The sequence below is a fragment of the Triticum aestivum genome, chromosome 5D (genome assembly GCF_018294505.1).
Source record: "Triticum aestivum cultivar Chinese Spring chromosome 5D, IWGSC CS RefSeq v2.1, whole genome shotgun sequence".
Classification (NCBI taxonomy): Eukaryota; Viridiplantae; Streptophyta; class Magnoliopsida; order Poales; family Poaceae; genus Triticum; species Triticum aestivum.
The window spans coordinates 524,056,501-524,079,192 of record NC_057808.1 but is presented as its reverse complement, the minus strand read 5'-3'; the positions used below and the strand labels follow the sequence as shown (position 1 = coordinate 524,079,192).

The following is a 22,692-nucleotide window of genomic DNA, read 5'->3' as shown; positions in this document are numbered from 1 at the left end:
ACAGGGGAATAAAATTCCTGAAAATGAGGATCTGGAAAGATGGGCCGAAGACATATTGGGCTGGGAAGGCTATAAGCCCAACCCAGATGACAGGGATAACCCAGGGGAGGGAGGCTGTGACGCCCCCGATTTGACCGTACACTAATCATGCACGCAAATGTGTACGATCAAGATCAGGGACTCACGGGAAGATATCACAACACAACTCTAAAACATAAATAAGTCATACAAGCATCATAATACAAGCCAGGGGCCTCGAGGGCTCGAATACAAGTGCTCGATCATAGACGAGTCAGCGGAAGCAACAATATCTGAGTACAGACATAAGTTAAACAAGTTTGCCTTAAGAAGGCTAGCACAAACTGGGTTACAGATCGAAAGAGGCGCAGGCCTCCTGCCTGGATCCTCCTAACTACTCCTGGTCATCGTCAGCGGGCTGCACGTAGTAGTAGGCACCTCCAGTGTCGTAGGAGTCGTCGTCGACGGTGGCGTCTGGCTCCTGGACTCCATCATCTGGTTGCGACAACCAGGTAGAAGGGAAAGGGGGAAAAGAGGGAGAGAGGCAACCGTGAGTACTCATCCAAAGTACTCGCAAGCAAGGAACTACACTACATATGCATGGGTATAAGTGTAAAGGGCCATATCAGTGGACTGAACTGCAGAATGCCAGAATAAGAGGGGGATAGCTAGTCCTGTCGAAGACTACGCTTCTGGCCATCTCCATCTTGCAGCATGTAGAAGAGGGTAGATTGAAGTCCTCCAAGTAGCATCGCATAGCGTAATCCTACCCGACGATCCCCTCCTCGTCGCCCTGTTAGAGAGCGATCACCGGGTTGTATCTGACACTTGGAAGGGTGTATTTTATTAAGTATCCGGTTCTAGTTGTCATAAGGTCAAGGTACAACTCCGAGTCGTCCTTTTACCGAGGGACACGGCTATTCGAATAGATAAACTTCCCTGCAGGGGTGCACCACATAACCCAACACGCTCGATCCCATTTGTTCGGACACACTTTTCTGGGTCATGCCCGGCCTCGCAAGATCAACACGTCGCAGCCCCACCTAGGCACAATAGAGAGGTCAGCACGCCGGTCTAAATCCTATGCGCGCAGGGGTCTGGGCCCATCGCCCATTGCACACCTGCACGTTGCGTACGTGGCCGGAAGCAGACCTAGCCTAGTGGCGTTCCAGTCCAATCCGGCGCGCGCCACTCGGTCGCTGACGTCACGAAGGCTTCGGCTGATACCACGACGTCGAGTGCCCATAACTGTTCCCGCGTAGTTGGTTAGTGCGTATAGACCAAATGGCCAGACTCAGATCAAATACCAAGAACTCGTTAAGCGTGTTATTTTGAAGTAACCGCGGACGCCGTCCAGGGCCAGGCCCACCTCTCGCCTAGGTGGTCTCAACCTGCCCTGTCGCTCCGCCACAAAGATCCACTTGCGGGTACTCCTACGAGCCGACCAGACTTTAGTCACCACAGGTGTCATGTATAGAGTATATAAGTATATACCCGTGATCACCGCCCAAGTGATCACGGCCCGATAGTATAGCACAGCAGACGGACAAGAATGTAGGGCCACTGATGGAAAACTAGCATCCTATACTAAGCATGTAGGATTGCAGGTAAAGGTAACAACAGTAGTAGCAAGGACAGGCTATGCATCAGGATAGGATTAACGGAAAGCAGTAACATGCTACACTACTCTAATGCAAGCAGTATAGAGAAGAATAGGCGATATCTGGTGATCAAGGGGGGGGGCTTGCCTGGTTGCTCTGGCAAGTAGGAGGGGTCGTCAACTCCGTAGTCGAACTGGACAGCAGCAGCGTCGGTCTCGTAGTCTACCGGAGAGAAGAGGGGGAAGAAACAGTAAATACAATGCAAACATAAGCATGACGATGCGTGACATGACAATGAGCGGTGCTAGGTGTGCCCTAACGCGGCAGTAGGTGGTACCGGCGAAGGGGGGGAACATCCGGGAAAGTATTCCCGATGTTTCGCATTTTCGGACAGATGAAACGGAGGGGGAAAGTTGCGAGTTCGATATGTTAGGGATGTGTGGCGGGCGAACGGGCTGCGTATCCGGATTCGTCTCGTCGTTCTGAGCAACTTTCATAGAAAGTATTTTCATCCGAGATACGGATTATTTTATATGATTTTTAAAAGATTTAAATTAATTTTAGCATTTATTTAATTAATTAATTACAACATTATCCAGAATAGTAAAAGATGACGTCAGCATGACATCATGCTGACGTCAGCAGTCAACTGTGCAGTTGACTGGGTCAACTACGTGTGGGTCCCGCATGTCATACACTGCTTAGTTTAATTAGGGTTTAGCTAATTAATTACTGTTTAATTAAATTAACTAATTAATTAGATTAATTTAAACAGGATTAATTAACTTAATTAATTTAGTTAATTAATTAATTAATTAATTAATTAATTATATATATTTTTTAATTCTTTTTTTACGTTCTATGGGCGGGGCCCATATGTCATAGGCCCATAGGGGCCTATCGGGTTCGGGCGCTCGGGTGCGGGTGTGCGCCCGAGCGGGCGCAGCGGGCGACGGGCGCCGTGTGCAGGGGGTGCGGGCGCAACCCAAGGGGCGCATGCCCGAGGGCGCTGGGCGCGCGCGGCGCACGCCGGCGCCGGCGGCCAAGCCAAGGGAGGCGGCGGAGGGACGACTGCGGTGGCGGGCGAGGGGGGCCGCGGCCGCGGCGAGGCCGGTCGCTAGTGGCCGGAGCGGGTGGGACGAGAGGAGCGACGGGCGGCGACGGAGCGGGGTCGGGCAGGCAGGCGGCGAGCAGTGGGGTGCGCTCGCTGGGCCGGTGAGGACGACGAGCACGGGGCCGACGGAGAGCGGGCACGGAGGAGGAGAGCAAGGTGAGGCAGGCGGCGTGCACGCGCGAGGGCGCTGCGGGGCAGGGGCGCGGTGGCAGGGGCGCGAGTCCGGTGCTGGCGTCGGGGGCGAGCGAAGGCCAGGGGCGCCCGAGCGCAAGTGGCGGTCGCCGGGGCGATGCGTGCGCGTGCGCGCACGGGGCGCGGTGAGCGCGTGGGAGACAGGGGAGAGAGAGGAGGGGCGCGTGCTCACGGTGGCCGTAGGGGAGTGGCAGTGGGGCGCGAGGTGGTCGATGGGGACGACGGCGTCGAGGGGAAGCAGGCCGGCGGGGGAGGAAGAGGCAGGCCGGCGAGGGCGAGGCGGCGTCGGGCGATCCGGGCGGCGGCGTCGGTGGTCTCCTCCTCGATCCCGATCCAATCGGGGGGGGAGGGGGAGATATTTTGGGGGAGGAGTGGGGTGTCGGTGGGGGTGGGTCGGGGTCCAGGGGGTTAAGGGAGTGGGTGGGCTGGCCTGGTGGCCCGGTTGGGCTGCTGGCTGGGCCGTAGCCCAGTGGGGGGGCTTTTCTTTGTTTTTCTTTTGTTTTGTTTTGTTTTCACCTTTTCTTTCTTTTTTTTATTTTCTTTTCTGTTTTAAATCATTTTAAATTATCTAGGCATTTTATAAAAATGTGTTTATTACACCATATTTACTTATGCAAAATATGGCACCTCCCGGACATTTTTGTTTTAAATTTTGAAAAACTTTTATCGTTGACTTTAATTTGAATTTGAATTTTGAAAGGGTTTGACCTCACGGTAGATTAGCAATAGTAACCATGGTGACGTGGCATCATTAGCGTGGGATTACTGTAGCTTAGTTACCCGGGCGTTACAAAAATCCTCCACTACAAGAAATCTCGTCCCGAGATTTAGGAGGTAGAAGGAAACGGTGCGGGGTATTCATCACGCAGGCGATCCTCGCGTTCCCAAGTGACTTCATCTTCAGAATGGTGCGACCACTGGACTTTGAGGAACTTGATCGCCTTCTGACGGGTGCGGCGTTCAGCTTGGTCGAGAATGCGGACCGGATGCTCCTTATAGGAGAGGTCCTGCTGCAATTCGAGCACTTCATGATCCACTGCTCGGATTGGGTCCTTGAAGCAACGGCGGAGCTGTGACACATGGAACACATCGTGAACCTGAGAAAGGTTCGGCGGAAGCTCCAGTTGGTATGCCACTTTTCCACGCCTTTCGAGAATAGTGAATGGGCCAATATATCGAGGAGCTAGTTTGCCCTTGATTCCGAAGCGGTGAGCACCCTTCATTGGTGTGACTCGAAGATAAGCCTTTTCGCCAGGTTGATAGACCATGTCTTTATGATGACGGTCATACTGACTCTTCTGACGTGACTGAGCAGTCTTGAGATTCTCACGAATAATGCGGACTTGTTCTTCGGCATGTTGGATAATATCCGGACCGAAGAGTGGACGTTCCCCAGTTTCTGACCAGTTCAGAGGGGTTCGGCACTTTCGTCCATATAACACTTCGAAGGGGGCCATCTTCAGACTAGCTTGATAGCTATTATTATAAGAGAACTCAGCATACGGGAGAGATTCCTCCCATTTCTTGCCGAAGGAAATAACACAAGCTCGAAGCATGTCTTCGAGAACTTGGTTGACGCGTTCAACTTGCCCTTGCGACTGAGGATGAAACGCAGTACTGAATGACAGATGAGTTCCCATAGCTTCTTGGAAACTTGCCCAGAATCTTGAAGTGAATAAGCTGCCACGGTCTGAGCTGATAACCAATGGAATACCGTGGAGTGAAACAATCCTGGACATATAGAGCGTTGCCAGCTGACTAGCAGTGATCGTTTCTTTGACCGCCAGGAAATGTGCAACTTTGGAAAGCCGGTCAATGACGACAAGAATAGCATCATTACCTTTCTGTGATTTGGGAAATCCAGTGACGAAGTCCATCTCAACATGGTCCCATTTCCATTCAGGAATAGAGATAGGTTGCAGAGTTCCAGCAGGCCTTTGATGTTCTGCTTTGATACGACGGCAAACGTCACACTCAGCAACATAACGAGCAATGTCTTGCTTCATATTAGACCACCAGAATCTCTGACGGATGTCTTGGTACATCTTTGTACTACCAGGATGGATACATAGAGGCGTATCATGAGCTTCTTTCATAACTTCCTGTGTCATATCCAGGTTTTTCTCTGCACATGGCACCACTAGGCGGCCCTTGAAGTACAAAGTGCCATCTTCAGCAATAGTGAAGAATGAGGGCTTTCCTTCTGCGAGGTAGCGCTTAATCTTGTGGGCTTCAGAGTCATATCCCTGTATTCTCTTGATGGAGTCCAAGAGATCTGGTTCGACGGCCAGGGTATTGAGGGAACCCTGGGAAACAACACGGAGGTTCATCTTGCGAAACTCCTTAGGAGGGGGAGCGAGTGCACCCGGAGGAACAATATGGAGGTTCAGCTTCCTGAATTCTTCAACAAGCGAGGGCTGAACTTTGTGAACCTGGAGGTGGTTGCAGTAAGACTTGCGGCTCAAGGCATCAGCCATTACATTAGCCTTGCCTGGCGTATAGGAAATACCCAAGTCAAAGTCTGCAACAAGCTCCATCCATCTCTGCTGACGGAGGTTCAGGTCTGGCTGAGTAAACAGATACTTCAGACTTTGGTGGTCAGTGAAGATCTCGCAACGATTACCGAGAAGGTAATGTCGCCACTGCTTCAGCGCATGAATGACAGCAGCAAGTTCGAGGTCGTGAACTGGGTAGTTCTCTTCGTGAGGGCGCAATTGCCGAGAGGCATAAGCAATCACTTTGCGGTCTTGCATTAGGACACAGCCTAATCCTTGACGGGAAGCGTCGCAGTAAATGACGAAGTCCTTCTTAGTATCAGGTGGAGCTAGAACTGGGGCAGAAGTCAACTTGTCTTTGAGTGCCTGGAAACTTTCCTGACATTTGTCTGTCCATTGGAACTTGACGCCCTTATGCAACAGGTTAGTCAGAGGCCTGGCGATCTTGGAGAAGTTCTCGACGAATCGACGGCAATAGCTGGCGAGACCGAGAAAACTTCTGACTTGCTTAACGTTCTTGGGAGGAGTCCAATCAAGGATAGCCTGGACTCGTTCAGGGTTGACGGCAATACCATCCTTAGAGATGACATGCCCAAGATAGGTTACTTCGGTAGCCAGAATTCACATTTGGAGAACTTGGCATATAGTTGATGCTCTCGTAGCTTTTCCAGCACAAGTCGAAGATGTTCAGCATGTTCTTCTTCGTTCTTGGAAAATACCAGGATATCATCCAGATAAACCATGACGAACTTGTCGAGGTAATCCATGAATATATAGTTCATCAGACGAGAGAAGGTGGCTGGAGCATTGGTTAAACCGAAAGACATGACGGTGTACTCGTATGAACCATATCGAGTCACGAAGGCGGTCTTTGGGATATCCTCTTCGCGAACACGGATCTGGTGGTAACCCAACCTCAATTCGAGCTTAGAGAACATTGATGAACCCGCCAGTTGATCATATAGATCATTGATCCGAGGAAGAGGGTATTTATTCTGAATGGTAGCTTGGTTTATAGACGGTAGTCTTGAACTAATCGGTTTATCCCATCCTTCTTCTTGACAAAGAGAGAAGGTGCTCCCCAAGGAGAGCAACTTGGGCGAATGAATCCTTTGCGAAGAGATTTGTCGATTTCCTCCTTAAGCTCAAGGAGTTCATACGGCGGCATTTTGTAGGGTCGCTTGGCTATAGGAGTGGTGCCTGGTTTCAAGTCGATGATGAATTCGACAGCTCTAGCAGGGGGAATCCCTGGAAGTTCTTCAGGGAAGATGTCGAGGAATTCACGCACGATGGGAATGTTTTCAATGCCCTCGAGTGGTGCGGCGTTCAATGCATTCAATGCATAGAGCCTGGCCTCGGCATTTTGCACCAGATGAGCTTGGTAAGCAACTATTTCATCTGAAGTGTGAAGTAGATGGACGGTCCTAGTGGCGCAAACTATAGAAGCAGTATGCGCTTTCAACCAATCCATCCCCAAAATGAGGTCGATGTTAGACGACTTCAGGATAATGGGAGAGGCATAGAATTCCAGCCCTTCGATTTCCACGGGGATGTCGATGCCAACCAGGGAGGTTTGACACTGTCCCACGGGGGTTTTGACCAATACCGAGGTGTTCATCTCCTCATATTTAACGTCGTGCTTGTATGCAAAATCTTCTGACATGAATGAATGCGATGCACCTGTATCAAATAAAACGGATGCTGGTACTGAATTTACGAGGAGTGTACCCATCACAGTAGCAGGCTGGTCTTGAGCTTCGTTCAGATCAACGTGGTGGGCATGAGCACGACCATAAGACTTAGCATTGTTGTTGCGGGGCTGGTTGTTACCACGGCCAGCTGCTGGAAGGGCCAGTTGATTCTGGTTCTGGTTGCATTCTCTAGCACGGTGTCCTGGTTGACCACACCTAAAGCACAAACCATTATTGGGAGTGGGAACAGGAGCTTGGGGTGGTGGAGCCGGAAGTCTTGACTGCCTAGATGGTGGTGGAGGCAGACGAGGTGCAGCATAGGTCTGTTGGGGATCGTAGCAGAATTTTAAAATTTTCTACGCATCACCAAGATCCATCTATGGAGTCAACTAGAGGCTTACTAGGGACACGTTGTGGTCTATGTATTCACACATGTATTACAATTTTCGGATAACACAATTATAGCATGAACAATAGACAATTACCATGAAGAAAGAAATATAATAATAACCATTTATTATTGCCTCTAGGGCATATTTCCAACAAGGTCTGCCTTGGGGCAGATGCATTTGGACGGTACATGCTGTTCGGGATCCATATCTTACGCTTCTGTGAGGGCGGGCCCGAAGATGAGCCCGTGTGACGGTTGCGCCTGTGGGAGCTCTGGTATTCCTGCAGACCAGTTTCGACATCGATGGCCTTGTTCACCAAGGTGGCGAAATCAGCAAAGTCATGCACTAGAAGGGCGAGCTTGATGTCAGCTTGAAGGCCATCACGGAACTTCTCCTGTCTGCGTGCATCAGTTGCAATGTCCTCTTCAGCATAGCGAGACAAGTCCAGAAACTCCCGCTGATAAGCTTCAACAGTTTTGTTGCCTTGGGTGAGGTTGCGGAACTCACGCTTCTTCCGGTCCATGACTTCCTGAGGAATGAAGCGGGCACGGAAAGCAGCTTGGAAGTCTGGCCAGGTGATGATTGTTCCAGCTGGCAGAGTACGCCTGTGGCTGTCCCACCATTGAGCTGCGGGTCCCTTCAGGAAGAAGGAAGCAAAGGTGACATAGCTGGCAGGGGCTACATCGGCCGACTCCATCTCATAGGTGATGTCACGGAGCCAGTCATCAGCATCCAGAGGCTGAGTTGAGCTGCAGTACACAGTTGGATTGAGGCGCATGAAATCCTGTAGAGTTACTGGGGTTGGTTGCTGGTCCATATTGGGGCGAGGAAACTGAGCCATCATATTTTCCATGAATTGGCGGTTCAGTTCGAACTGTTGGATCATACTAGCCATGTACTCAGGTGGTGGTGGGGCATTGCCACCACTACCACGACCACCTGGTCTAACCATGCTGCTAATATATAACAGGGGTAGTTCAGCATTGAGAAATTTGCAAAGACAAGACTCATTCATGATGAAATATGCATAATGAAAGGAGCACGATAGCTACTATATAGTAGTCGGCATAACTTACAAAAGGGGTCATGCATAGAGTTCAATACACAGAGTTCAGTACATAGACTAAAACAACATAGGCGGCGCACAGGCTCGCGGCGAATGCATCTAACACTAACAAGCAAGCCTACATCAGTCCCAAGAGGTACTGTGGAGGTAGGTGTAGCCTGAAAGCTGGTAGTGTCGCATCGGGAACTCCACGTCAGCAACCTGGGGTCCGCGAATACTCTGGTGCAGAACCTGACGCTCAGGTGGCAGAAGAGGTCCAAGTGCGGGAGAGTGGCCTCCCACATCTGGCCAGCCCTGGCTAGGTAGATCGCAGAACGGGGCAGCTCCCTAGATCGGACAAAGGGGTGCAACAGCGTCAGAGCACGGTAAAGGTGCTGACGGGTGGTGTACAACTCGTGGCGAAGAGCTCGGTTAGCTCGATCCAGCCCATCAGCATGCAGAACCAGGTTCTGATGGTAGAAGGGCTCTCGGGTGACAGTAGAGTAGGCAGCAGTATAGTATCCCTCCGCACCAACATCAGCTGCGATAGCAATGTGCCTGAAAGGGGAGGTGTCCAACTCCCGATACTCTCCACGAAGACGTGTCAGAGCAGCATAGGCAACATCGTGGACAGCCATATCGATGGTCACTCCAACACCATGAGCGGTGTGAAGCACAGTAGTGGAGTCATACTCCCACGAGTAGAGGTGGACGATGACACGGTACTGCTCCTGGTTAAAGTCCTGGTACTCCTCGTAGACGGTGTACTCAGGGTGCCAGCGATAACCCAGATAGGTCATCATCTCAGCTAGCACAGCAGGTGATCCCGAGGCACCAATGGCCGTCGTGTGGCGCACGACCTGCCTCGTGGGTTCCATCTGAAAGCAAAGATGTTTCAAAGGAGTCAAATGACAGTGTGTGAATTGTTCAAAATACTATTCTAAGAAATAACTATGGCTTATCCAACTTTGGGGTGAATGCGGTCACGGGATCCTAGTGTTAGAGTTAGTAAATTCGTTTAACCCGAGTAGAAGAGAGTTCAGAGTCCCAGAGTAAAGGTCGGGGAGTAAAAGATCCTAGTACCACCTAATGGCGACGTGGGCCCGTAAGACACACAACCATGTTAGTAAAAGTTTTGTAATGTCTAGACTCGACTTCGGCCAAGGAGTGTGGAAAGGGGGATTCCTACAGGCAGTCGGCTCTGATACCAACTTGTGACGCCCCCGATTTGACCGTACACTAATCATGCACGCAAATGTGTCGATCAAGATCAGGGACTCACGGGAAGATATCACAACACAACTCTAAAACATAAATAAGTCATACAAGCATCATAATACAAGCCAGGGGCCTCGAGGGCTCGAATACAAGTGCTCGATCATAGACGAGTCAGCGAAAGCAACAATATCTGAGTACAGACATAAGTTAAACAAGTTTGCCTTAAGAAGGCTAGCACAAACTGGGTTACAGATCGAAAGAGGCGCAGGCCTCCTGCCTGGGATCCTCCTAACTACTCCTGATCATCGTCAGCGGGCTGCACGTAGTAGTAGGCACCTCCAGTGTCGTAGGAGTCGTCGTCGACGGTGGCGTCTAGCTCCTGGACTCCAGCATCTGGTTGCGACAACCAGGTAGAAGGGAAAGGGGGAAAAGAGGGAGAGAGGCAACCGTGAGTACTCATCCAAAGTACTCACAAGCAAGGAACTACACTACATATGCATGGGTATAAGTGTAAAGGGCCATATCAGTGGACTGAACTGTAGAACGCCAGAATAAGAGGGGGATAGCTAGTCCTGTCGAAGACTACGCTTCTGGCCATCTTCATCTTGCAGCATGTAGAAGACGGTAGATTGAAGTCCTCCAAGTAGCATCGCATAGCATAATCCTACCCGGCGATCCCCTCCTCGTCGCCCTGTTAGAGAGCGATCACCAAGTTGTATCTGACACTTGGAAGGGTGTATTTTATTAAGTATCCGGTTCTAGTTGTCATAAGGTCAAGGTACAACTCCGGGTCGTCCTTTTACCGAGGGACACGGCTATTCGAATAGATAAACTTCCCTGCAGGGGTGCACCACATAACCCAAGACGCTCGATCCCATTTGGCCGGACACACTTTTCTGGGTCATGCCCGGCCTCGTAAGATCAACACGTTGCAGCCCCACCTAGGCACAACAGAGAGGTCAGCACGCCGGTCTAAATCCTATGCGCGCAGGGGTCTGGGCCCATCGCCCATTGCACACCTGCACGTTGCGTACGCGGCCGGAAGCAGACCTAGCCTAGTGGCGTTCCAGTCCATCCGGCGCGTGCCGCTCGGTCGCTGACGTCACAAAGGCTTCGGCTGATACCACGACGTCGAGTGCCCATAACTGTTCCCGCGTAGTTGGTTAGTGCGTATAGACCAAATGGCCAGACTCAGATCAAATACCAAGAACTCGTTTAGCGTGTTATGTTGAAGTAACCGCGGACGCCGTCCAGGGCCAGGCCCACCTCTCGCCTAGGTGGTCTCAACCTGCCCTGTCGCTCCGCCACAAAGATCCACTTGTGGGTACTCCTACGAGCCGACCCGACTTTAGTCACCACAGGTGTCATGTATAGAGTATATAAGTATATACCCGTGATCACCGCCCAAGTGATCACGGCCCGATAGTATAGCACAGCAGACGGACAAGAATGTAGGGCCACTGATGGAAAACTAGCATCCTATACTAAGCATGTAGGATTGCAGGTAAAGGTAACAACAGTAGTAGCAAGGACAGGCTATGCATCAGGATAGGATTAACGGAAAGCAGTAACATGCTACACTACTCTAATGCAAGCAGTATAGAGAAGAATAGGCGATATCTGGTGATCAAGGGGGGGGGCTTGCCTGGTTGCTCTGGCAAGTAGGAGGGGTCGTCAACTCCGTAGTCGAACTGGGCAGCAGCAGCGTCGGTCTCGTAGTCTACCTGAGAGAAGAGGGGGAAGAAACAGTAAATACAATGCAAACATAAGCATGACGATGCGTGACATGACAATGAGCGGTGCTAGGTGTGCCCTAACGCGGCAGTAGGTGGTACCGGCGAAGGGGGGGAACATCCGGGAAAGTATTCCCGATGTTTCGCATTTTCGGACAGATGAAACGGAGGGGAAAAGTTGCGAGTTCGATATGTTAGGGATGTGTGGCGGACGAACGGGCTGCGTATCCTGATTCGTCTCGTCGTTCTGAGCAACTTTCATGTAGAAAGTATTTTCATCCGAGATACGGATTATTTTATATGATTTTTAAAAGATTTAAATTAATTTTAGCATTTATTTAATTAATTTAATACAACATTATCCAGAATAGTAAAAGATGACGTCAGCATGACATCATGCTAACGTCAGCAGTCAACTGTGTAGTTGACTGGGTCAACTACGTGTGGGTCCCGCATGTCATACACTGCTTAGTTTAATTAGGGTTTAGCTAATTAATTACTGTTTCATTAAATTAACTAATTAATTAGATTAATTTAAACAGGATTAATTAACTTAATTAATTTAGTTAATTAATTAATTATATATATATATAATTCTTTTTTTACGTTCCGTGGGCGGGGCCCATATGTCATAGGCCCATAGGGGCCTATCGGGTTCGGGCGGTCGGGTGCGGGTGTGCGCCCGAGCGGGCGCAGCGGGCGACGGGCGCCGTGTGCAGGGGGGTGCGGGCGCAACCCGAGGGGCGCATGGCCGAGGGCGCTGGGCGCACGCCGGCGCCGGCGGCCAGGCCAAGGGAGGCGGCGGAGGGACGACTGCGGTGGCGGGCGAGGGGGGCCGCGGCTGCGGCGAGGCCGGTCGCTATTGGCCGGAGCGGGTGGGACGAGAGGAGCGACGGGCGGCGCCGGAGCGGGGTCGGGCAGGCAGGCGGCGAGCAGTGGGGTGCGCTCGCTGGGCCGGTGAGGACGACGAGCACGGGGTCGACGGAGAGCGGGCACGGAGGAGGCGAGCAAGGTTAGGCGGGCGGCGTGCACGCGCGAGGGCGCTGCGGGGCAGGGGCGCGGTGGCAGGGGCGCGAGTGCGGTGCTGGCGTCGGGGGCGCGCGAGCGCAAGCGGCGGTCGTCGGGGCGATGCGTGCGCCGGCGCGCACGGGGCGCGGCGAGCGCGTGGAATACAGGGGAGAGAGAGGAGGGGCGCGTGCTCACGGTGGCCGTAGGGGAGTGGCAGTGGGGCGCGAGGTGGTCGATGGGGACGACGGCGTCGAGGGGAAGCAGGCCGGCGGGGGAGGAGGAGGCAGGCCGGCGAGGGCGAGGCGGCGTCGGGCGATCCAGGCGGCGGCGTCGGCGGTCTCCTCCTCGATCCCGATCCAATCGGGGGGAGAGGGGGAGATATTTTGGGGGAGGAGTGGGGTGTCGGTGGGGGTGGGTCGGGGTCCAGGGGGTTAAGGGAGTGGGTGGGCTGGCCTGGTGGCCCGGTTGGGCTGCTGGCTGGGCCGTAGCCCAGTGGGGGGGGGGGCTTTTCTTTGTTTTTCTTTTGTTTTGTTTTGTTTTCACCTTTTCTTTCTTTTTTTTATTTTCTTTTCTGTTTTAAATCATTTTAAATTATCTAGGCATTTTATAAAAATGTGTTTATTACACCATATTTACTTATGCAAAATATGGCATCTCTCGAACATTTTTGTTTTAAATTTTGAAAAACTTTATCGTTGACTTTAATTTGAATTTGAATTTTGAAAGGGTTTGACCTCACGGTAGATTAGCAACAGTAACCATGGTGACGTGGCATCATTAGCGGGGGATTACTGTAGCTTAGTTACCCGGGCGTTACAGAGGCCTTAAGGGGACATATATAAACCCAAGAACCTCGCCCCTCTCGGGTCAGTCGACAGATTTGGTCTAGAATTAGGGTTCCACCTACAGCCGCCACCTGAGGAAAAAGAGATGGACATATTTGGGGGGCGATTTGGTGGAGAAGGAAGATTCATTAGGGGAGGCAGAAACAACTACCAGTACAGGAAAAAAGATGAAGGTGGCGATAGATCCAGAAACTTCAATGAGAGAGAGCAAGAGAGACTGGGATCAGGGGAGTGGTAGCGAGAATGTGCAGAGGAGGCAGGATCAACAGCAAGAGAAGGAGAGGCATGAAGAAGAGCAGGAGAGGATGACATCTGAGAAAGATAAAGAAACAACGAAGATCATGAAGCAAGGTATGCCTGTTCTTGATGATGGTAATGCAGGTAGTGGACTAGAGGCGATTCAGCAGCAAAAACTCCTCTCTGCTCTGCTTTCTCAATTGACTCAAGGAGCTGCTTTGATGGGAAGCAACAATGTGAGTGTCCAAGGAGTTGGCAGCATGGTTCAGTAGCAGGGGGGTGGGGAGGCAAGCAGGGGGAGCCAGCTTGGTCCAGAACAGTGATTTCCAGAGGAACCAATGGTCAAGTAGAGCTATCACTACTGAGAGAGATGCAATTGGTAGAGAGCATTTTCAGGGAAGAGATGGGGGGAAGAGTAATCAGATTAATGAGGGGAGCAGAATGTTGACAGGGGGAGCAAGTAAACAGATGTGCAACAAATGTAAAGACACCAGGCATGCCACCAAAGATTGCAAGTTGGATCCTTGTATAGTATGTGGGAAACGAAATCACATTACAGATGACTGTACCTGGTTGAGGCAAATGAAACCAGTCCCCAAATTTGTTGGTTATGCTGCCAGGGGGCTAGGTGTGCTATTGGTCCAAAGTTCCAAAGATAACAATGAGATGGAGAATCCTAACCCAATGGCCTTAATCACAGTAAAAACTGGGATGCTGAATGAAACCCAACTAATTGATGGATTCAATTATATGTTCAGTTGGGGGTGGCAATGGAGATGCAAAAAACAGGGGAGCAACACTTTTCTGATGAGGTTCCCAAACAAAGGAAGATTGATGGAGCTAGTGAATTGTGAGGATTTCAAGCTTCTGAGCATTGGGGCTGTAATCAGTATCAAGAAATGGGCATTTGACTCTCAGGCAGTTGGAAAACTTCACACAGCTTGGGTGACCTTTGAGAAAGTGCCAGATTGTTTTAGACACTTCTTTGGGATGTGTGAGGTTGTTGCATCATTGGGCCCAGTACTAGAAATTGACATGGATACCATTACTCAGGAAAAAATCAGAGCTAAAGTGGGTGTTAGAGACTCAAAAAAGATCCCAGAATACACTGAGATCACAGATAGAGATCTGAACATTTACATAATCATGCCTAAGTTGGAAAAAGTGGTGGAGATGGGCTGGTATCGTGAACATAAGAGACAGCACTTGGGTGAAACAAGCATGGAATGTGTGGGAGAGGAAGTGAGAAAAAGACAGAAAAACTGGGATTCTGGTGAAAGCAACAAAGAAAATGTGACCCTGGGGAGTTTGAGCTTGTCACAATATGAAGAGCTCAAGAAAAGAAGTGAGGCAATCATGGTTGCACAACAAGAATACACTAAAGAGAAGGAGGCTAGGCAGAAATTGGAAACTGATCTAGCTACTGTCATCCAAAAAATGCAAAAGCTGGAGGAGGAAAACATCAGACAAAAAGCTCTTAAAATTCAGGATGACAAAAAATCAGGAAATGGGAGTTGAGAGGAAAAAGCTAGTGGAACTGGTCAACCAACAGCAGGGGATGATAGCTAGATGTGTGGAGAGAATTGAGAGATGGGAGGAAAGAGAGAAAGAAATGGATGCCATTGCTGAAAAAGAATTGGAGAAAATGGAAAAAGAAAACAAAGAAGAGGACACTAGGATAGATGACAATGACACTTATGTGGAGCCTGTTGATTATGGGGCAAGTCATGAATCAGTGGACTCCTTTGCTGCCAGGCTGGGGATTAACACTGAAGAACAGAAAGAAGAAACTGAAGTGGACAACAACTTGGAAGATCCTCTAAGAAGATGTGGCAGACTTGCTAGCAAGCAAGATACAAAGATTGAAGAGCTGGCAAAGCAGAGAGCTGCAGACAAAGACAACTATGGTAAGGCAAATGATGAGGTGGTCAGTAACCCCTCCCTTTTATTCATGGCTGAGAAAATTGGTATTGACTTGGGATGTTCTATTGATATGATTAATCAAAACCTTGAAATTATTGAGAAAATGGAACAAAGTAGGAGAGATTTTTACTTTACTAATATAAAACAAAGAGAGGAAGGGAAAGTGCAAGATGAGAACATTCTCATTGACACTGGTGACCTTTCTATAAAAGATATATGCTCAGATGAAGATCATTCAGATGCAGAGATGGAGTTGGACTATTATGCCCATCTAAAAAACATCTTTGCTAGTGGAAAGAAAAATAACACAGGATCTCCTGGTCTTACAGGGGGTAAATCTGTGGTTTACATTGGAGGGAAAAGAAGAAAAAAGGGAAGAAAAAAATGAAAGGACTAATTTGGAATGTTAGAGGCATAGGATCTGAATCTAAAAAATCCTTTATCAGAACTAATATATGTGATAAAAAATTGATTTTGTGGGTGTGCAGGAAACTATAAAAAATGACTTCTCTAAGAATGAGTTGAGTAGCCTGAGTGGTGGTAGAAACTTTGAGTGGCATTGGATTCAACCAAGAGGGAGATCTGGGGGCATCCTAGTTGGGATCAATAGAGACACACTAGAGGTCACCCAGGTAGAAAAAGGGGTATACTTTATTAGAACTTTGTTGCATGACAAAAAAGCAAAATTTGACTGGAACCTGATCATTGTAATGGTGATGCTCAGGAGGGGGGTAAAGCTGCTTATATGGCAGAAATATCCAGAGTATATCAAAATAATGCATCTACCCCATGTTTGATGGGGGGGGGATTTCAATGTGATAAGGAAATCTACAGACAAAAACAAACCTGGTGGATATAATCACTGGAGCTTTGTTTTCAATGCTATCATTGAGCAAACTGGTTTGAGAGAGCTTCCTTTAAATGGTAGGAAATTTAGTTGGGCCAATAACCAGACTGAACCCACATATGAAAAGCTGGATAGAGTGCTTATTTTCCCAGATTGGGAGGACCATTACCCCCTGACTGAGGTATTTGCCTTAGAGAGAGAACTGTCAGACCATACCCCACTAATTGTTGATACAGGAGAAAACACATATACACCTCCTATTTTTAGATTCGAAAATTCATGGATGTTGAGGGAGGGTTTCCAAGAATTTGTTGTGAAAATATGGACTGCACAATACCATGGTGATATCATGGAACAGTGGCAGAGAAGGATGAGAATATTCAGGCAAAAAGTTAGAGGATGGATTCTCAACTCTGATGCCTGGTATAGGAAGATTAAAAAAGACATCTTGATGAAATTAGATACAATAGATAAAAACGCTGAAACCAGGGGCCTCTCTGCTCTGGACAGAGAAGAGCAAAAATCCCTAAGAGCCCAACTACATAGGCTGCTAAAACAAGAAGAGATGAAATGGCTACAAAGATATAAAGATAAAGAAATTAAAGATGGAGATTGTAACACAAAATACTACCATGCCAAGGTGAATGGGAGAAGGAGAAAAAACAGAATACTATCCCTGGAACAAGAGGAGGGTGTGATAGAAGGTGAGGAAAATCTCATCAAGTATATAACAGAGTTTTAGAAGAAACTGTTTGGACATCCAGACACATCCCCAATTCAACTTAATGAGTTGGGTGGGCAAACAATTACTAGAGATCAAGCTGAGGAGCTGATCAAACCTTTTTCAATGGAAGAACTGAGGGAGGTGGTTTTTGGGATGGAAAAAACAAAAGCCCTGGGCCTGATGGATTACCTGTAGATTTTTACCAACATTTTTGGGATGCGGTCAAATGGGATTTGATGGAACTTCTTAATGAGTTCCATGAAGGGAAACTAGACGTATCTAGACTGAATTATGGGATCATTACTTTGGTGCCAAAAACTGAAGATGCTAAACAAATTCAAAAGTTTAGGCATATATGCCTATTAAATGTTAGCTTCAAGATTATCACCAAAGTTCTGATGAACAGGCTGAGTAAGATCATAAAACTTATTATCTTACCTACTCAGACTGCTTTTATCAAAGGGAGATACATCATGGAGGGTTGCTCTTCTATGAGTTGTTATAATAATAACTAAATTAAGGGTTGATAAATTTTATTGGGGTAACACATCTTTAGGACCTTGTGAAACTCTGAACTGTTTGGACATCCCCTCTCCCCAAACTGTTAAAATTGTTCCTCTAAGTGGTATCATGAAATTTGGAGTGAACTCCTGTTTACCCCCCCCCCCCCCCCCCGGTTTTGACTCTAATTACCTCGTTTTATGAAATTCCATTCATTATAATCCATTTTAGTAAAAGGCTTGCTAGACTTTACCCCCTTCTATTTCTTGTGACCGTTTTGATCAAAAGAGTTCGGGTTGACATGTTCGCTTAGTTTGTCACATTGTCAGGTTTCCCCCAATGAATTTTCTCCACGCTGAACCAGTCAACACCGCTGCAACCTATGGGAACCACACTAATGAGTTTGATTATAATTCCACATTAGTGCATCAATGCTCGATCGTGGACTAAAGTTAATAGCATTTGGTAGTTGACATGAGACTTTAAAAAGTGAACATGACAAAACGGCAATAGCATTATAGTCTATTAATTCACTTGTTTAGGGACTTATTAACAATGACAAAGCAGTGATCTGACCAATGGCAGCTTGCCAAAGCCAATTCTTCGAGGTTTCCTTCGACCTCTCATGGTTCCCCTTCAGTTCTCTCTTTGTTGCCGGCCCTGTAGCCCCTCGGTGGCGTTGCCACATGAGGACTTCAGAATCGCGATGCAAGAGGTGTGGAGATTTGCTCCGGCTGACAACCTACAACGACAAGTGCGACGCCGTTCGCGGCAGCGTCTGTTCATAAGCTCACAACGTAGTTTTGCTGCTATGGCTTTCTCTTGGATCTTGGCTGGATTGAGACCGTTTCTTCTCCTTCCCGACGTACGCTCCGGCGACGGCAGTGACTGAAGATTGTGGTCGTTTTGTTGGTGGCTGCAAGGACCACAAATATATTTTTCTGTAAATTTTCTTTGCTTCTTGTAATTTCGCTTAATGTGAGGTCTCTTTGGATTTCTCCTCAGATCTGCCATGTAAGATGTAATATGCTGACATTATTAATATAAACATGGCGCTTCCAAAAAACATTTGCTCAAACCTTACGTTTTCACTTATTTTGAGAAGTCCAATGCAACATGTGTCTTTATCTCTCCCAAAGAAACAAATCCTGCGAAATGTATAGTTCCTGCGTTTTACATTTTGTAGAAGAGAAGCATAACTAGGCGATGTTCATATTTGAGTTGGTCTAAATTATCATTCCAACTATACTAACTGCTACTCCCTTCGTAAAGAAATGTAAGGACGTTTAGATCGCTACTTTAGTCATCTAAACACTCTTACATTTCTTTACAAAGGGAGTAGTATGGTGCCCATGCACTATATGTTTGCATCTTGTGGTATTCTTGGGACAAGAACGAGCTTCTCCTTCCGACGCATCGTCACTCCGAACACGTCGGCCATGTCAACATCCTCCTCCTGCATCCCGTCGGGGAGCTCCCAGTCGAAGCAATAGACAAGGTTGGCTAGCATGACCTCAACAGGCCAGCCCGAAGCCCATCCCAGGGCACATTCTCCGACCGGCTCCAAATGGCAGGAACGGGGAATCCCTCCCTTTGAAGTCGGCGGCTGCTTTGACCCCGTCCATGAACCTCTCCGGCCAGAACTCCTCCGCCTTCTCCAGGACTTGGTGTCTCTGCAGAGAGCCCATGCGTTGATGATGGCGCGTGTCCCGGTCGGGACCAGGTAGCCGTTGACGTTGTCACACTTGGCAATGGAGAGGTGTGGAACGAGGAGCGGCGCCGGTGGGTGAAGCCGGAGCGTCTCCTTCACAACGGCCTTGAGGTAGGACATGTTGCCCAGATCGTCCTCCTTTATTGTTTGCCGGGTCTTGGGTGTCTTGCTCCTCACGTCGGCTTGGAGTTTGGCCATGAAGCGTGGCTTCCGCATGAGCTCCGCCATGGCGAACTCCAGGACGATGGATGACGTGTCTGTGCCCGCAGAGAACATGTCCTGTTTACATATTTGGAATTAAATATGAATGAAATTAACGACAGAAGTATTAATTAAATATTATCTCCATCCGAAATTAGTTATCGCTGAAATGTATATATCTAAATGTATTTCAGCGCTAGATTATCTGTTTAAGCGAGTAATTAATTAGGGTTTAGCTCACAGGGAAACGTTCATGAAGCTAAGCGAATTACCAACAAGATGACCTTGACGTTGTCTCTAGTGAGATTGTACTCGTGTTGAAGAGAGAGGAGAACATCCACCAAGTCTCTGTCTTCATCTTGTTGGTTTTGCTCTTGCTCATTGGGTTAATGCTGATGTACTCCTACTAGCCATGGAGATTTGGTTGAGTGGTCGTCTATGATCTTATCAAGCAACTCGTCCCATCTCTTCTTCAGCCTCCTCGTCTTGGCCAGCACCACTCGCCGGAGAAGACCAACCTTGGCCAAGCTCGGGAAGTAGTCCTCCAGGTTGAACCCCCCTATCGCGGCCACGTTCCCGGCGATGAGCTCCCGGAACAGCTCGTTCCTGCCTTCCTCCCTGAAGAACTTCCCGGACACGGCGCGGCACACGACGTCGTTGGTGAAGGCTCCGAGCAGCTCGGTCATGTCGACGGCGGAGCGCGCGGCCGCGGCCGCCCGGAGCTTGGCCACCACATGGCTCACCTCCTCCTCGCGGTCTCCCTGGAGCGCGCGCACCTTCCGGGCGCTCAGCAGGTGGGTGGTGACGAGCTTCCTGGCCTGCCGCCAGTACTCGCCGTAGGGGGCGAGGGCGACGTCAGAGGGGCCGCTGAGGAGGACGTCGGCGACGATGGACGGTGGGCGGGAGGCAAAGACGTGGTCGTGCGTGCGCAGGACGGCCTCGGCGGCGCTCGGGGAGGAGACGACGAGGTTGGGCACCTGGCCGAGGCGGAGGAGCATGAGGCCGTCGCGGCCGGCGTGCTTCCGGGAAAGCTCGGCGAGGGAGATGTGCGGGTCGGGGCCGACGAGGTGCAGGTGGCCTATGAGAGGGAGCTTCGGAGGGGACGGTGGGAGACGGCGGCCGTGGTCGTGGCAATTTTTCGCTGATCGTCTTGCCAAGTAGTAGCGGCGTACGACGAAGAAACAGAGCAAGAGTAAGAGCAGAACTTCCGGGGAGAAGATGGTGAGTACTTGAGCCATATCGCCTCGAATCCTCTGAGACTATGGTGCTCTGAGTGCTCTCCTGTTGGGTGCGTGCACGCTTTTATAGCTGAGGGTGGATGCAATTCATCCCAACAAGCATGCCTGGGGTTTCTTTTCCTGAAAATGTTTCTTCCACTCTCTGTACATTTTGGAGCGAAACTTATGCGAACCAAACATGTCCTCAACAAGAGTGCAACGTATATCTGTTTCGGTCCACATAATTGTGTTCTCTCTGGAAAACCTAGCTAGAACTATCCTAGGTACGTATGAGCGCGTTCTTATAAAGCTAGGCCAAAATTGCATTTTAAATCTTAGGATTTCGTTAAAAAAATATATTGGATGGGAACGCGTCACTATAAATATTCAATTAAAACATTACTACATGTGACATGTTTAAACATAATTATATAACTTTTCACGGAACAAGTTCCTAGCATTTATTATAGTCTTTTGTACAATATATTCCATTTACTGTAAATCATATTTCATTGCTCGTATTAATTACGTACATAAATTTTCTACTTCAATTTTTGTAATCAATACCCGAGCTCGAAGTAGGGCTTGATAGGGTGAGCTTGGTAGAAGCATGCGCAGACCTCGAGCAAGTAACGATTCGGCATTCAAGCTTGTTGCTAGGATCACGCTCAATTGGATCAATCGAGATTAAACTGGCACTCCAGTTTGCTGCTTGAGTCAAGAGCGGCTTCATTGAGCTTGGTAGAACCTTCAGTGAGACCAAACTGCAATTCAATTGTTATGCCCGGCTATAAGCTTTGGCAAGCCTAAAATTGACATTTGAGCTTGTTGATAAGATCGAGCTTAGCAGAACCTCAAGTGAGCCTAAATTTGCATTATAGCTTGTTGCGAGGCTGAGATCATTTCGATCGACGTTTTGACCAAGATCGGTAGAAGCTTAAGCAAAATTAAATTGGTGTTATAGCTTTCTAACAAGCTCGAGCTCGTAAAAGCTCAATACGAGCTCAAGCTAGCCCAGATTAGCATTTGAGCTTGATCCTAGGCTTGAATTCACGGTTGAATAAAGTTTACAAAAGTTGACAAAAGTTCAATAATTATGAAGATCATTGTACACTAATGTAGAAGTGAAAATAAGTTTAACAAAAAGTTAATCATCATTTAGAAAAGAATAGTCTTTTAATTTCTTCTTAAAATAATAAAACTCACATTGAGTGTCATCATACAATTTCAATCATAGGCTTGAGTTTAGCTTTAGTGTTGTAAATAGTCGTAAACTATTGTGTTTATTCTTATTATTAAACATCTATGTTATATTTTTTGGGTCGAATACCATAAGTTCTTCTCTTTATCTGAATTCTTTCACTATGTGTTTTGGAGTTAGTACAAATAATTAATGGCCCCATGGCAAGTTAGAATAAATGGGTAAAATTATTTGTACTAAACTTTTTTATTTCATTATAACTCATTCTTTGACTTACAATCTGACCCAATATTATTTTCTACCACCCTTTGCAAAATAAACCACATAATTGAGATATAATATTTCTAGTCCAGAATTTTAGTGTATATCGTGCATAATGCAATAACATCAAATTTAGAGGATATATTACGAAGGAAAATGATGTACGATGTTTTCTTTTCGAAAGACTACCCTTAAATATATTTTTCTAGGAAGATATTCTAGATTAAGTAGCTTTTAAAAGAAAAAAATCAAGTCTTCACATATTTATTTATATCATGTAGATGCATTGCAATATCTGTCCATGTTCATATCCATCTCAGAGTATCATCAAATATCATGGCTGACAACTCTAAAGCTAATCGAATTTTCTAGTGCAAAATTAAAGAAATATTATAGAGCCTATATCAGTGAGTTAATCGAAAATTCTAGAGTATTCAAAAAAATTATGAAGGATTTGTGCTTGAGTTTTTGACATTGCTCGTTTATTGGTTCTTTCTTAGCCAGATAGATATATCTT

At 48.0% G+C, this 22,692-nt stretch overlaps 1 pseudogene; it reads right to left on the bottom strand.

The window, feature by feature from the left end:
- Positions 1–18,694: 18,694 nt before the first annotated feature.
- On the bottom strand, positions 18,695–20,750 carry LOC123125958 (indole-2-monooxygenase-like; annotated as a pseudogene).
- Positions 20,751–22,692: the final 1,942 nt, after the last annotated feature.